Below are 16,790 nucleotides of genomic sequence, written 5' to 3' on the forward strand. Positions count from 1 at the left end.
CAGAGAGTACAGGAAGGCAGCTGTCCATTTTCACACTCCCCTGGCGACAGACAGGGCCTGTTGTGCAGCCAGGACCCCAGCCAGTCATCCCCTTTCCAAGTGACTTCTACCTCTAAATGTCACCAGTCCTGTCACCAAATCCATCCCCTGAATGCTGTGATCCTCGCAAGCCTTCAACACTGCACAACTGCGGACACATCTGCTGTCTCTCACAAGAGGAGGAGCAGAGAGAGAGAGGGAGAGAGAGGAGGAGGCTACAGGTATGAAGTGTGCACACACGTGAGGATTGCATGTGCACATGAGTGTGCATGTGTGTTAACCACCTTTTTGTATAGACTCTGAAAGCCATACACAAACGTAATTAACTAAGAGACCCCTTCACAGCTGACACGGCCATCTTTTCCTCCTCCCGATGATTAGAGATACAAATGAAGCATGTGCTTGCCATCTCGGAGGCACCAAAACATACATTACAAGGGAAAACTCTCATGATAAAATTATTCTGCAACTCAGTTTTCAAAAATCATATTCTTCAAATAACAATTCCGCCTACTCATACCACCGGGGAATTTACTGTTGGTAAAGCATATATAAGCATGATTCTGCTCTCAACAAACTCCCAGTCTGAGGAAGGAAGAGTATGGTGCATTCAACACCATGCAGTGAGCGAGGCACAAAGACAAACCCGCACAGTGCTGTGGGGCCCCAGAGGAAACACGAGACATTTCCAAAGAGGCCGTCCCAAAGGTACTTAATGCTGTACCACGCACCAAATCAAAACTGCACTTACAAAACCAAAACACAGATCAAAACCAACGCAGTTCTGAGAACTGAAAAATGCCTGATAGGTCAGAATGAAAAGGAGAGATGATGGAGCACGGGTTTCCTCCCTCCTCTGCAGCCAGTTTTTATATAAAAATCGATATTGTATTTATTCCGTGTAATTGCACTTTGCTAATCAGGGACCCTGTCCCTGTCTTCTAGATTATCTTGTTTCCCTGCCTCATTGACTTTCTGCTTCCACACCCTGGCAGCGAGCTGCCCCACATCATCACACAGTAAATTTTAACTGAATTTGCAATTTGAAGTCATTGATTTTTTTCCTCCCATGTTTAAACAAACAGAAGTAACTGCCAGGTATTTGATAAGGAAAACCTTCTGGAAGGGAGTGTTTCCTGAAATCCTTCCCTGAATGAAGAAATGCTAAAAGAGAGAAAGAAAAATTTTTAAATTCATACAAAAAAATTATCATTATGAAGAAGGGTACGGACTAGAGAATCTGCCCAAAGCTGAAGCAACAGGAGAACTTTCTAGAATCAGTGAGAAGAGTACCTTTGTTTTTTTCAGCACCATAGTTATATGCCTGTCATACAAATGTGTAGAGGTCAGAGTAAAATTTCTGCCAGTCCAGGTCTTTCAACTGGCTGGAGACAGAGTTTCCTCTTGTGTGAAGCTGCATAGATTTGACTAAATGGACCCAAGCTTCGGGGGGGGGGGGAGGTGTTCTCCTGTGCCCACTCCCCATCTCAGACAGCAGTACTAGGATTCCAGGTGAGCGCTGCCTCCTGCAGCTTTGTGTGGGTTCTGAGGATCTGAACTCAGCTCCTCCTGTTGGCACAGCAAGGACTTTGCCCTCTGGGCAGTCTCCCCAGCTTGTCATTTCTATCTTCAGTGCTGTATAGCACTAAAGAGGCTTTCCAGGTTTGCTGTGGGATCTCCTTGAAAAGGAGAACGGTAGAGCCACTCAGAGACTCAGTGCACCCCTGTATGCAAGGGTGAGATTTTGCATCTTTTCATGATTGTGTCAGTGGCATGCAGCAGCAGCACCCAGCAGTGGGGGGAGTGCAGCTGTGTAGGAGGTAGCGTCCCCAAGCACTGCATAAACCATATTAATGTTGTCCAAAATTCGCTAGCTCCTGACCGGCTCCAAGTCCTATGCAGTCCGTGTTTAGAGGCCCTGGAGCGTGTTTGAGTCACAGACACTTTGGTGTTTTACTGGGGCCTCTAATTAATGTCAGCTTTCTTAGGTGGCCCTGGGACTCTACTAATTCTGACACAACCACAGGGAAGTTGATGGCCATGACTAGGTACTGGCTACCTGTAATCCCAGGACGACACCTCTCTAAGTGACAAGGTAGGACCAGTGTCTCTGAACTGCAACCAAGTCTGCACACCCCTCCCTGTACCTCCTCTCTCTTCTGTCCCACTCTGTGCTTTCCTGAGATGACATTCCCTGTGTTGTCCCAAGGCACACTCCCCGTTAGAAAAAGTGTGTTCTGTAGGCCTTTCCAGAGAACTTAGAGTCATATAGCCCAGTGGCCCATGAGGACTCAAGGGAAACACATAAGATCAGTAGTCTTTTGGGGAGAAAATAGCCTACCTCACCAAGTCTCTCTTCCTCATGTAAATTAATACAGTAGAGAGACAGGAATGGCCCCAGCTGTATTGACTCCTCAGATAGAACCTAACTGGTCAGACACTAACTATGAGGCCAACCTTCAGGAAACCACTATCCATGTAATCTGGGCACTGGAGGAGTGTGGGTGGGAAGGCCAAGTGCTCGCCTGCAGAACAGCCATGAGCTCCTTGTCTTCCTTGTCAGAGTCTCCTTACAGACAGTGAGCAACCGGAGAGTCTCTTGGGCACCTGAAACTACCATGGGCTCAGAGGTTCATAAACAATAGAAGGGGATTCTCACATTCAGTCTACAAGTGAAGAGCTCTGGTAGGTCCACGCATGGCAAACATGGCTCTTTCAGCCCTTCCCCTTCCCCCATTCCATCTGCCTTAGACAGCATTCCTAAAACTAGCTACCAAGGTCTATTCCCTTATTTGGCTACTTCCTGAGGCTGACCACCAAGGTCCAGCTATCAAAGTATTGAAGTCCAGCAATCAAAAGCCCCCTTTCAGCTATCCTAATTAGCATGCCCAATCAAAACAAACCAACTCATCTTAATGCAGGTAGGGGTGGTGGTGGTGGAGGTAGTGTCTCTTTTTCCCTTTATAAACTGCCATTTCCTATCCAAAGGCAGCCCTTTGTCCCTCAGGACAAATACCCCCTCACCCCCCACCCTTTTCCCTTGTCCTTTGTTGTTGGCAGAGGCTGCTAGTTCATTTCCCAACTGCCCTGACTCAAAATAATCACACAGAAACTACATTATTTGCAATACTGTTTGGTCACTAGCTTAAGCGTATTTCTAGCTAGGTCTTTTTTTTTTCTTCCTATTTATTTATTTATTAAAGATTTCTGTCTCTTCCCCACCACCGCCTCCCATTTCCCTCCCCCTCCCCCAATTAACCCATTTCAATTAATCTGTGTATAGCCATGTGGCTGTGCCTTACCAAGTAAAGTTTCATCCAGCGCCTGTCTCTGGTGGAGCTACATGACTTCTCCCTGACTCTGCCTTCTTTCTCTCTCTCTCTCTCTCTCTCTCTCTCTCTCTCTCTCTCTATATATATATATATATATATATATATATATATATATATATATATATATATTCTAGCCTGGCTATATTCTGTTACACCATTGGCCAAAAGCAGCTTCTTTATTAGTCAATGAAAGAAACACATATACAGAAGGACTTCCCACACTTCTCTATCTCCTGTCTTTGTCTCTTATTCTCTGCTCTTTGTCCCTCTGCGGCAAATAAATCTTCTTGTGCTGAGACTTGATCTTGATCTGTCTTATGCAGATTCCAGTCCTTTCAACAATTCCAAGATCAAAGCACCAAAAGATTGGGTATCTGGTGAGGCCACCTCCTCCACAGATGACACCTGTCACCTAAGGATAGAAAGGGTCACCTAACTCTTGAGGCCTCCTGTATACAGACACTGATCGCAGTCACAAAGGTTCTGCTCTCATTACATAACCATCTCCCAAAAGCCTTGTTTGCTAATCTCATCCCTTTGATGGTTCTATCTCAATTTATACATCTGCAGAGGTCACAAGCATTTGGATGGCAAGAAGGGGCTGAGAGGATGGGCTGAACAGCTAAGCCACCCAGGATGCCAAGGCACTACAATTCCTTCTGGTGCCAGAGTCATTTTTATTCATTCTAAATTTACTAATAGATTTTTAGGTCAAATCACCTTTCCCAGGCATGCACCACAAGCCACCCACTCAACACCTTGACGTAAACTTCCTGGAGAGTAAACAAGCTTCTATATCAGTGAATCGCGGAGCTGAAATTACCAAAGCTATTTTGCTTGTAAACTCGGGGAACCCAAGGGACCCAGATGGATGGTTGGTAACCGATATTTATAAACAATCCTCTACACAGCTGGGGGAACCTGGCTGGCACAGCCAGCATGAGTCACTGGCTCTCAGCAGGCCTCACTTCCGGGCTTCCTGCATACCCTCTCAGCAGCAGTAAGAGCCCAGGGTGGTTTCCTGAGTCCTCAGCTGCTGGACAGTCCATTCACCTGGAACAGGATGTGGCCTGAGCCAAGCATCATGTGCTCCCTTTGCACTCCCCATTACCCAGATTCTGTGGCTGCTTGTCAAGATTGTCCCTCATGGGAACACCCTGCACCAGATCCTTTGAGCATTCTCAGAGATCGCAAGTGGAGAAGCGGCTCTGCTCCAAGGCCTCGGAAATAGCACAGAGTGAAATCTGCCAGCTTGCAGCTTCGAGAAGGCAGCTCACCTTTTGTGAGGGAAGCAAGCACAGAGCAAATGAAAATCTCTAATGTTCCTATTCATCTGGCATATTATCCCCCTTGGAGATGAAATGGCTCTTCTCCGGGCTGCAACTGATGAGCATCTTGACCTCTGATGTTCAAACTCGTGAGCAATTAACCATGTCAGGACATTAGCTCTGAAGGACTTCGGAGCTAGGAGCACAGGCACACCGCACTAGAGCTGTGGCCCTGTGGTACATCACCACTAGTGTGCTATTTTACCAGCCCATTCTCAGAGGCCACAATTTCTCCAGGCTCTGTCAAGACACAGGGGAAAACCATCTTCTCCACAAGGTCTAAAAGGCATGAACAAATTTCAAATTCTTAAAAGGCAAGAGAAGAACAGACAAATCTATATGCTGGAGCCAGTGACTAGTTACCTGCCTGACTTCCAGAAACATCTATAAACCACCTCCTCCCAAATCCTCACTCCTCTGTATTTGAAATTTTAAACTCTCTGTAGCAAACATCTACCTGTGGTTTTAGAATTACGGGGCGGGCAGGAGCTAGGCCGCGAGGGTAGTGTTCCAGGACAGCACTTGAAGACTGGTCCCAAGGCCAAGGGCTGGGAGCCATATGCCTAGAGCTACCCTGCAATAATTATGCTCCAGTGACATTTGAAAATGGGAAGAGCAACAGATAGAATGAGTGTGGTTATCTGCATGGTTAAGGGATTCTTGGGAAGGACAAGGCAGCGCCATGCACCTAAACTCTTGTTTGTGGGCAGATTGTGGGAACATCTGTTGATGGCAGGCATCTCTGAGAGCCAATTATGGTGCTAAGCACTTTCAGTTCATTATCTCTTCCGGTTTTTTTAACAGCCCCATAAACAGAGTCCTGCCCAGGTCACATGATCTGCCTACACTCAACCAAGTAATAAATGTAGGTAGGATTTCAACCAGGTTGCTTGGCCTCTAGGCTTCTGTTCTTTCCAGGATCCCCCATTGCTCCGCTGGGACAAGGAGGGTTGGTTTAAATTTATGAATATTTAGGACTCTCATTTGGAGGGGAAAAAAACTCCTTAAAAATAGGCATAATGTAATTGAAAGGGATGAAGGTTCTGGTAAGACAAATGCAGAATTTTCGTGTCCTTCCTTAGAAACCTCATCTCCTGAAAGCGGCGGTCTCAGCTGTGTTTCCCATTGGACCATGCTGACTTTGACCTAGGATATGCTTATATTCATACAGCCCCACTGGAGGGGATAGAGAGAAGTTGCCCCTTTACACTTCACCATTGCAGACTCTGCAGGCCAAGGCTGATTACAAACCAACACAGCGCTTCTTCATTTTTTTCTGAGAACAGCTTTTTGGCTGTTCTCTCCATTCACTTCTTCAGAGACCAAACTCAGGTCCCCTGACCCCTGCTTAACCATCTCCCTGGCTCCTCGCAGCCACCCTGGCAGCTAACCATGCATGACCAACTTCAAGAGAACAGAAGTGTTATGCAGGACTTCCAGAAATGTTCCTTAAAGGAAGCTGACTCGCCTAGGAAAGACCCTTTAGACTCTTCCTTTCTCCTCTGTATGATCTTGAATTTGGATGTGATGTCCAGAGTTCCTATAGCAAAAGCTTCCTTAAGCTAAGAATCGGCCTGTGGATTAAAGCACTCCAAAAACTGATGGAAGAGAAGGCAGATGAAGCATCAATGCCCATCCCCGCTGGATCAGCCCTGGGCTGCACACCTTTGGACACAGAGCAGGAAATAGCTGTCCCAATCAAGCCTTACTCTTTTGTGCTTCCTATAAACAAAGTCAAACCTAACTCTAGCTAGCAGTAGTTTCTTCAATTACCAAATCCAGTAGTAAACAGTTAGTTACATATATGAAATCCACATGGGAAGACTTAAGGAGACAGGAGGCTGGGGAGACCCGCCCACCCCATAAGGAAAGTGGTTTGTTACACAAGCTTAACAACCTGAATTCAGATCTCTGTACACACAAAACCAGCCATGGTGAGGTGGCCCCTGAGGGCTCACGCAGGCCTGCCAGTCTAAGGCATTAACAAGCTTCAAATTCAGTGGGAGACCCAGTCTTAAAATGTAAGGTGGAGGGCTGGAGAGATGGCTCAGTGGTTAAAAGCATTGCCTGCTCTTCCAAAGGTCCTGAGTTCAATTCCCAGCAACTATATGGTGGCTCACAACCATCTGTAATGAGGTCTGGTACCCTCTTCTGGCTAGCTGTATACATAATAAATAAATAAATAAATAAATATTTTTTAAAAGATGTAAGGTGGAGAAGGGAAGACAAAGGTACCTAATGTCAACCTCTGGCCTCCATGTGTGAGCCTGTGCACCCCCACACACACTGACACATGTACACACATACATATGCTACACACAGTCACAAAATGATAAAAAAAAAAAAGCCCAAAGAGCCACTCAAGAATATTACACAGTCTGGTGAGATAGCTCAGTGGTAGGGGCACTTGCTGTTAAGTTAAGGACCGGGTCCCAGGACCCACAGAGTAGAAGGAGAAAACTAGTTCCAAAAAGCTATCCTCCCACCTCTGGGTTCCAGCCACAGCAGGTATATGCCCACACATATGCATATATACACATAGTTATATTTTATAAATTTATAAATGTATAATTATATATTAATATATGAAACTAGGTATGGTGGCACATACCTGTAATACAGCTCTCAGGAGGCAGAGACAGGAGGATCATAAGTTCAAGGCCAGTCTGGGCTAAGCAACAAAATTCTGTCTCAGAGGTATAAGTGTTGTTTTGAAATATATTCACAATACATTAATATTTGATAATGACATTTTAAGCTGAGTTCAGTTTTACAAAAGCTGAAAACTGATATTTAGGCATTGGAAAAATAGTCTAGAGTTATACATCAAAATGAATAGCCAATATTTAGGAGTGGTTGGATTGCTTGGCTTGTCCTTACACAAAGCATTGGCTTAACTTCAACAGGCATTGGGCCTATGACCTGTTTGAGACACTAAATCTCTCCAGAAAACCTGTTGACTTCCAGTTGATTAGAAAAACTTCAAAAACCATTTTTCAAGGCAGCCCTGACCCGTGGCACAACAGAGGGGAAGACGAGTTCTAGGAGGCATATTCATGGTCGCAGATCACAGAGGAGCCAGCAGCTGGGCCCCAGTTCTGCTCCACAAATAGTTTCCTTGAGAGGATGGAAGGGTTAGCTACAAAGGCCCATTAGTTGTCAGTGGCCATATGTGACTCAAGAAGGAAGCCCGCAGAGATGCTTCAAAATGTTCAAAGACCCTTCTCCAAATCTACAGCTGTACTCTATTGGGGGGCTGGAGTCAGTAGCTTAAAGAATTTGGCAGAACTTGCTTGAGAAAATGCTAACGTGCAACAAGAGCAGATTTACTATAGCCACTCTTTGGAACACAGATACCAGACAGCCTAATAGACCAGAGCTTCCTGTGAGTCTTTTGTTTACTTGTTATTTAGTCTCTCTCTCTCTCTCTCTCTCTCTCTCTCTCTCTCTCTCTCTCTCTCTCTCTCTCTCTCTCTGTGTGTGTGTGTGTGTGTGTGTGTGTGTGTGTGTGTCTGTGTGTGTCTGTGTGTTTTGTTCAGATGCAAGCCATCTGTGGAGCTCAGAGGACCGTTTGTAGGGGTCATTCTCTCCTTCTTTTCCTAGGGTTCAAAGTCAGATCATCAGTCTTCATAGCCAGTGCCTTTAAATACTGAGCTACGTCACTGACCCACTGCAGGCCTTTTGAAGCTTGCTGGGCATCTTCCAGTCTCCTGAGATAAGGCCATGGATGGCTCTCTCTTTGACAGGGAGAATCATGTGAAGATCATGTTACTTGGGCAGAGCCATCAGTAACGACATCTCGGAGGCTTCTAGTGCTTCCTAAGGTTGTGAGTCTTGCTTTAAAATCCCCTCTTTTCCCAAATAGCAGCAGTGAGCTGGCAGCGAGAACACGTCAGCAGCCTCTCTACCATGGTGGGATCATTTTTTTTTTTCAGTCACATGAAAATCAACAAGGGGAAAAAAGAAACCAGTTGGGGTTTCAAACAGCTTTATGCTCCCATCTGGAGTCCAAAAAAGGCTCATTTAACTTAACACAACCACATTTTTCAAACACCTGGTTCTTCACTAGCATTCTGTTAAAGAAAAAAAAACAGTTCTGGCAAAATAAGAATAAAATCTCAGTTACTGTTTAACTGCTCAGCAGAGCGTGGGGTGAGAGACCCTCTGTGACTGTGCGACCAAACCCTACAGAGACAGACATTCAGTAATGACTGGATACCTCCCACCTCCAACGCCCACTGCAGAGAGCTCTGGGTACGTACTAGCTGGTTAATTTACATTCCACAGCAAGTCATTGAGTCAGGTACCCTCATCCCCACCTTCAAACAGAAAAGTTCAGAGATGGTAAGTAACTGGCCCAGTTCTTATGGGTGGGAGGCAACACAACACAGTATTCCTGTCCAGATCCAGATCCACTTGTTCTCTCCATCTGCCAGCCACACCTTATTCTTTTATTTTAGACTTTCTGTATTGCAGATTATATATACACACACATATATATGTATTACAGATTATATATACATGTGTATATATATATGCATACATAGACATTACTTTAACTTGTTTTGTTTCTTTGGAGGAAGACGTACAAGGCCATGCCATAGACCCCAGATTTATCCCAAATTATGTAGCCCAAGCTGGACTTGCACTCATGACCCTCCAGCCTTGGCTTCCTGAGTCCTGAGAATACAGGCATGAACCACCATGCTGGCCAATTTAACATGTACATTTTAATCGTGTCAAGCATATGGCCAGTGTTGTGTAACACCTCTACTGTCAAGTCCCAAAATGGCTTTTGTTATTTCTAAGACAAGCTCTCACTCTATATCCCAGGCTGACCTGACACTCATGGCAGCTCTCCTGCCTCAGCCTTCTGGGTGCTGGGATCATAAGCTTGAATCGCTGTCCCTGGTTCTAAAACATTTCACCATGCAAAGAAGGCTCTGTGTTAAACAATGACTCTTCATCATCCCCCCTCCCCCGCCACCGCCCATGGTCCTGGTGTTCTGCTTTATTCTCATAGCTGCACCTATTCTAGGTGACACATTCAATAATATTCATGCTATATTTGTCCTTTGTATGCCAGAAGTCAATCTCTTAGCACACTGTTTTTGTGTTCATTCATGAAGTAGCATGTATTAAACATCACTCCTTTTGTGGGTTGAGTAATTGTCTATCACACTTGTGTACCACCTGTAGAAGTTAGCTCGATTTGGGAAATAACCAGGCTAGCTAAAAGATAAAACAATTATGTTTTTATTTATTATAAGGGGAAAACTCATGAAACAGGAACAAGAAGTCCAAGCTCAGCTGTGCTGCAAGGGAACCACAGGGAGAGAGCACCTGGGCCATGTGCCCATTTTTCTCTGGGTCCTAGAAAGCCACACCATAACTTGGTCCCACCTCTTAAAAATAATTGGTTAACAAAACTTCCCCATCACCTCCTTCTTTCGTCTAAACAAGAGTGATCCAAACCCAATACAAAACTATATACAATGGGAACAGATATCAAGTATAAAATTACAAACAACATAAACAAAATCAAACAAGGAACACATGACAAATATTTTAACAAACATTCTATGTCAAAGAGTCTAAGTCTTGCATTGGAAATGGCTTGGCTAAATCATAAGAGGAAGATAACTACAACTGTCTAATCTTCAACCCCATCGAAGGTCTGAGAAGGGAAATAACATTACTTGAGTAGGCAGGAAGTGCAATCAAGCAGCTTCCAAAGCAAGCAGTATATGACAGAGACAATTGGCTACCTCAGCAGTTACCCAAAGTCTCATTTCCAATATTGAAGCAACAAACTTTGGCTAAGGCCTAGCATAATTGACAGACCATTTTCAGAGGCAAGAAAATTTTCAGAACTGTCTTACCCTGTCTTGGCAAGGTTTGGCAGTTCTTTTCCTTGTGTCCTGCTAATCAAGTCTGGATACCATGTACTTTGTCAGTGATTGAGGCATGGGCAGTTCCTTGCAGAATGGCTAATTGTGCCAAGAAGAAAACAGACTCCAAGTGGAGTATCTTTGGTGCTCAACATTCTCTCAGAAATAGATTGGTGCTGTCAGGAGCAATCATATCTCATGTCAACAGAACACTAAGTTATTTAATGCCATGTTCTACAGATCCTTGAAGTGGTTGAAGATTACCTATCTAGGCAGAATACAATCTCTATGTAGCTAAAGAACCTAATTGATTTGACTATATGTATAACAAACGTAAACAACTATTGACCTATAACATTTAATACTTATATAACTTAAGAACTAAGACTTCATGTCAGAATATTAAATAATCTGTAAACAAATATGCAGCAAATGAGAACAATGACCTCAAAATGTAAACAATGTATAAGCATCTTGATCAGAGGTAAGAATAATATATCATGTAATATGAAAATACATCCTAAAAGTTGTACTAATACACAAAATGTCCTAAACAGAGGTAGAAACATGCATATATATAATCTGACAGAATAACTTTGCATAGTTATACAAATATTGTAAACAGAAATAACAAATATAATTTGAACTTGTATCAATATACAAAAACTATACCAATGTAAATTATCCAAGTATTCACTCTATTACCCACTATTATGATCCTTTTTTTTGAACCTACATAGTTTCCACCCCAACCCTCTACCTGATACAAGTAATAATCAATAACCCCTAAACAGTGTTCCCAACCCTGAGGACAAACTTTTTTGGAGGAGGGGACGTCATATTTTAGAATTGCTTGCCACTGTCATGGGGTGATGCTCTCTCAATGGGATCCTGCAAAAGTGAAGTGATGGTTAAGTTTCAAGATCACTCTCTAGTATAGTTGCAAATGATTTCGAAGCACTCGCTAGGGTTTTTTCCAAAGTTCTTATTTGGAGTTTTGGCCAGAATGTCATGAGAAGGTGCACCATTTGAGCAGCTGGTACCCAAAAAACCAGTTTTATAGCAGCGCTATCAACATCATGATGTCATCTCAACAAGGTGGAGTTGTTGCTGTGGGGCCCCCATCTTCTTCCTGGAAACATCAAAGATTACAGCAGGAAAAGGATCTGTAGGAAACTCTATTGTTCATTGTGGAAAACTTAAACATCATTTATATAACCATACATTCAATGAAGAATATGAGATAGACAAAACAGGCATGGAGAAAGTAAATTTTTTTTCTAAAAATCTTCCTTCTGTCTCATACCAGATGGCTCCTGACATGAGACAGAAACTCTGAATGTTCCTTTTAACTACATGCTTGGATAGAGAAGAATAGAACCATTGTTCAACATATATATGTGTGTGTGTGTGTGTGTGTGTGTGTGTGTGTGTGTGTGTGGTTTTGGAGTTGGAATATATATATATATATATATATATATATATATATATATAAAATTTGATCACCTGTCCTCATAAATTATATTCCTTTTTCTTGATGATCCTTTCTCAATCTTTTTAAGTCTTTTTACCATTGCCTTTTATAAAATCTGGATCTCCTGTCCAGTGTTCTGTTCTAATGCCCTTATTGAGGATTCCAAGGTGTGAAGTCTGTTCAGTAAAGATAACATCTCATCCTTGAACATAATTTTTATAGAATGCATATTACCTTCCTGGAGAGACATTCTATCAGTCAATCTATCATAACCCTTCGACAGAGTCTGATTAATACATTCAATCGTATGAATTCTCTCAGACAATGTCTCAGTACCCTCTATCATTGATTGGGTTTTGTTTGTCAAACTGGTTGTATCCTTCTCCAGAGTGCTGAATTTCCCTTTTAGTTGATCATCGTCAGTCTGTAAAGACTGTATCATTTCTAAAAGTGCCTGGCTAGAGTCGTTGGAGGCCTGTGCCTCACATTGGGCACCAAGTGTAGAAGTTAGCTCAATTCAGGAAATAACCAGGCTAGCTAAAAGGAAAAAAATTATACTTTTATTTATTATAAGGGGAAAACTCATGAAACAGGAATGAGAAGTCCAAGCTCAGTTGTGCTGCGAGGGAACCACAGAGAAAGAACACCTGGACTGTGCTCCTGTTTTTCTCCAGGTCCACGAAAGCCACACCCTAACTTGGTCCCACCTCTTTAAGACAATTGGTTAACAAAGCTTCCCCATCGGCCACCCTTAGTTTGTCCACTCAGTTGACTTGGGGTTTTACCTCTGGGCACCATGAATAATACTGCAGTAGACCCTGGTGTGCAAGGGACTACTTGGGTCCTTGTTTTGAAATCCTTTAGGGTTTATGCCTAGAAATGAAATCACCTACCATATGATTATTCTGTATTGAATCCTTCAGGAACCCAGATTTACTACATATATAAACTGATTACCGTGTGTTTGTGACAAGACCTTACTAGGTAGGAGTTTACTCACAAGCTCGCCACCCCCTGTGCCAGCCTCCCAAGTACAGAGGTTACGGTTGTATTCCTCACACCCAAGGTATCGTCACTTTCCTTACTTCTGTGATAAAATACTGGATAAGGCAACTTAAGGAAAGAAAGGCTTACCCTACCTCACGGATTGATGGCATAAATAGCAAAGAAAACCACTATTAGGATCATGGGGCAGCTGGTCACAGTGTGTCCATGATCAGTAAGCAAAGAGAGATCAATGCTGGTGTTCAATTCTTTCTTTGTATTTAATCTAAGACCCCAGCCCATGGAATCTTACTACCCACATTTAGGGTGGCTATTCCTATCTTAATCCAAACTTGCAGGCTTACCTGCAGATTCGTCTCATGCTGTTCCTAAGTCCCATCCAATTGATGAACATAACATCTGATTATGATCCCAGTGTGCATATTAAACATGAGAAAGAGAGAGAGAGAGAGGGAGAAAGAGAGAGAGAGAGGGGGAGAGAGAGAGAGAGAGAGAGAGAGAGAGAGAGAGAGAGAGAGATTGATTCCAAGAGGAAAAGGAACCAGACAAACTGACCTAGGTTTAGACTCAGACTACCTCATTCAAACGATGGGCAAATTTTCTCTGTGTCTATAAAATGGCAACACCAAAATCTGTGCTGAGTCCCTGGAGATTGTTCAAATGCTCACACACCTGCCGAGAATAGACCGCGGACAAATGGGAACTTTCTGTATGTTCCCAAGACAGAGAAAGGAGAAACTTGGGTTTCAGACACAAAACAGAAAGCCTCTGTAAGTTCAATTTGCAGGAGACAAGGGAAACCAAAGTCACATCAGGACAAGTAAGGAACAACAAGGTACATAGCTTCCTGGTTTCCGCCTGGAGTGTCGAGAATGGGCATGCTTACCTGCCACAGCTAGCTTTCCCTGTGGCCACAAGGCCATGAATCACCAACCCAAGTCTTCAGTAAAGGCACCTGATGGCACGTGGCTCACAACACTAAAAAAACTAAATCCAATTTACCTGGGTGACAGAGACCTGCTTCATCCCCATAGATGGGAATGAACACCCTTTACCGCGAAGATATTTTAAATATTATCTGTGGATCCACACTGGCTGGAGTTCATGAAACTACCACAGTCTGGAGGAATGTTCCAAGGCTCCATGTGACCAAGGTGTCTGTTCTCTTCCCTCATCTCTCTCAGCCTCTGCCAAAGACCGGGGCTGCTCTCTACTCCGGGTCTGCTGCCCTTGAAGAGATGGCCAGCTGGTGTCACAGAGCAGTGATAACTTGCGCCCAGAGGACACTTGAAGAAACATAGCTTGACAAAGTGATTAGCTCTTTCTCTCAATTTTGCTTTGGGCTCATATGCATATAATAGCTTTCGATTCCAGTTAATGTCTGTCAGGGCACTCCGCTCCACCACTGGTGCTGCCAAGGTCAGTTTCTAGGTTGCGTTCTGCTCTGTCAGTACCCTTTTCCCTTCTTGAAAGATCACCACAGACGGTCCCCTCTCTCAGTAAGGGACAAAGGCCTACCGAGAGAGAGAACATTTGCCGAGGCTGTAATTGAGAGAGCACCGCCCATGAATAACTACAGCCGGAGAGAGCAAACACTTTTCTGTTATTTTATTTTGTTTTTCAAGATAGGGTATTTCTGTCTAGCTCTGGATGTCCTGGAATTTGCTCTGTAGACCAAGCTGGCCTTGAACTCAGAGATCTGCCTGCCTGTGTCTCCTTGACTGCTGGGATTAAAGGCGTGTGCCACCACCTAGCTGAGAACAAACACTTTCCTAGAGCCCAGTTCTCACCTGAAATCTCAAGGGTTTGTCGCTGCTTACCTTTGGAACAGTTGCACTAGTCAGACACTTGGATACACGCCGAGTCTCCATCTCCCCCAACAGTGAGACCCAGGGAAGGATGCCAGCTGCTGCTGGAGGCTGGATCCCGGCGTCTGGGATCCCATAACCAGGTTCAGTACGTCATGTTTTGTCTTTTCCTCTTTCCACTAAGTCTAAAGATGCATACTTGACATTTAGAGTGTGCGAATCCAGCTCCAGCCTTCATCTGCGGGCAGAGAATAGTTCATTAAATAAATGTCTGTTGGTAGTACATCTTGAACATCACGTCTGGTGTTTGATTCAGCCCTGAAATTTTCCTAAAACGATAATGAGCTGGTTCATTATGGTAATCCGGATTCCTTCAGGAGCAACTGGGACGAAAGCTGAACCTGACAGAGAGCTGGTGGATGGACGGGAGGCCCCGCTGCTGAGTGTCGGAAGTGCATGCCGCAGTGATCACAGGCCTTTGTTCTTACTCATTTGAACTGCTCCCTCATTAGACCGGTAAAGCTAGCCCTGCCTTCATGTGACTAGAAACTGTATGCACCAGAGTTTATACTTTAAGGAAGGGCTATAAGCACCCAGAAGCATGGTTGAAATTTTACTGTTAGGGTGACTAGGGAAGAGACAAAACTGTCTGGTTGGGTATTGTTAAAGGGGGACCAGGCCCACACTAGGCCATTGGCCAGTTGATAAACAGAAAGGGAGCCAAGAAGAACAGGAGTGGGCCATTTATGGAACCTCAAAGTTCCCAGAATAATGGTTATGTAAGTAATGTATAGAGGAGAAATATCACATAGTTAGGTGGGGCTGGCAACAGGCACAAGCTGTAACACCAGTTACTCAGAAGGTAGAGACAGGAAGAAAGTGAGTTCAAGACCTGCCTGGACAAATGTTTGTGTCTCTTTATCTGGTACAGGGATTTAAAAAAAGAAAAAAAAAAGCTTGCCCCAGTTGGCTTCATATTGCTATGACAAACACAAAATTACCTTAGACAGAAGTCAGAACTAAAAGTGGGGTTGGCGCTGGAATGCCCTTGACCGCATTGTTTTTGGAGAGACCGTTGTGGAAGGAAGCTCTTGGAACTGTGAGCTGGAAAAGCCATTGAGTGCTCAGAGCTGAATGGGGTTTCCTATGCATCTTCAGAGGATGCAAATGCTGGGAGAAATACAGACAATGGAATTCTGGCCTGTGGAAACTTTAAAGGAAAGTTTAAAAGCTGCCCGAGACTCTATCGAAACCTTTGCATGCTATATTTGTATTAAAAATCTGTAGAAGTGAAACCTTTGCTCTGCTAGGCCAATGGATGGTGGTTAGCTATGGCTGGAAAACCAGTCGGGATTGGTTGACACCTATGCATCCCTGAAGCTAATCTGAAGACATTTCTTCACACTCTGCACCTGAACGCTGTGGTCCAGGGGAGCCAGGCTGCATCTCAAGCTGCTGGCCTCACTCGGCAATGTGTAAGAGTCTCCTACATGGTTCTGTTTGTGAAGGCATGAGGGATACAAGATTGAGGAGGTCGTGGAGAGAAGCTGAGGCCTGGCACTGTGTTTCCGGGTCCGAGTCCCTGAAGAGAGGTCAGCAAGCTTCCATAGCCCCCCTCAGGCAGGTACTGAAATTCCTGGGTGCTTTTGTGCCTCACTAGAAACTATGAGCTACTTCCTTGTGTTTAAATCTCCACAAAGCTTCCCATTTGAATTATCTCTAGACTACAGAAAATACCTGATCTGATGCAGATGTCATAGAAATAGTGCATTGTTTGGGGAGCAACAGTAAAGAAAAAGTCTTTCATAAGCATATATAAAAAAGGAGAGGGGAGACGGGAGGAAGAGAAGGATGGAGAAAAAAGGAAGAAAGAAAAAAAAACCAGCTGCGAGGAGGAAATGACACATTTAAAT

This window comes from Microtus pennsylvanicus, chromosome 10, assembly GCF_037038515.1.
Source record: "Microtus pennsylvanicus isolate mMicPen1 chromosome 10, mMicPen1.hap1, whole genome shotgun sequence".
Lineage (NCBI taxonomy): Eukaryota > Metazoa > Chordata > Mammalia > Rodentia > Cricetidae > Microtus > Microtus pennsylvanicus.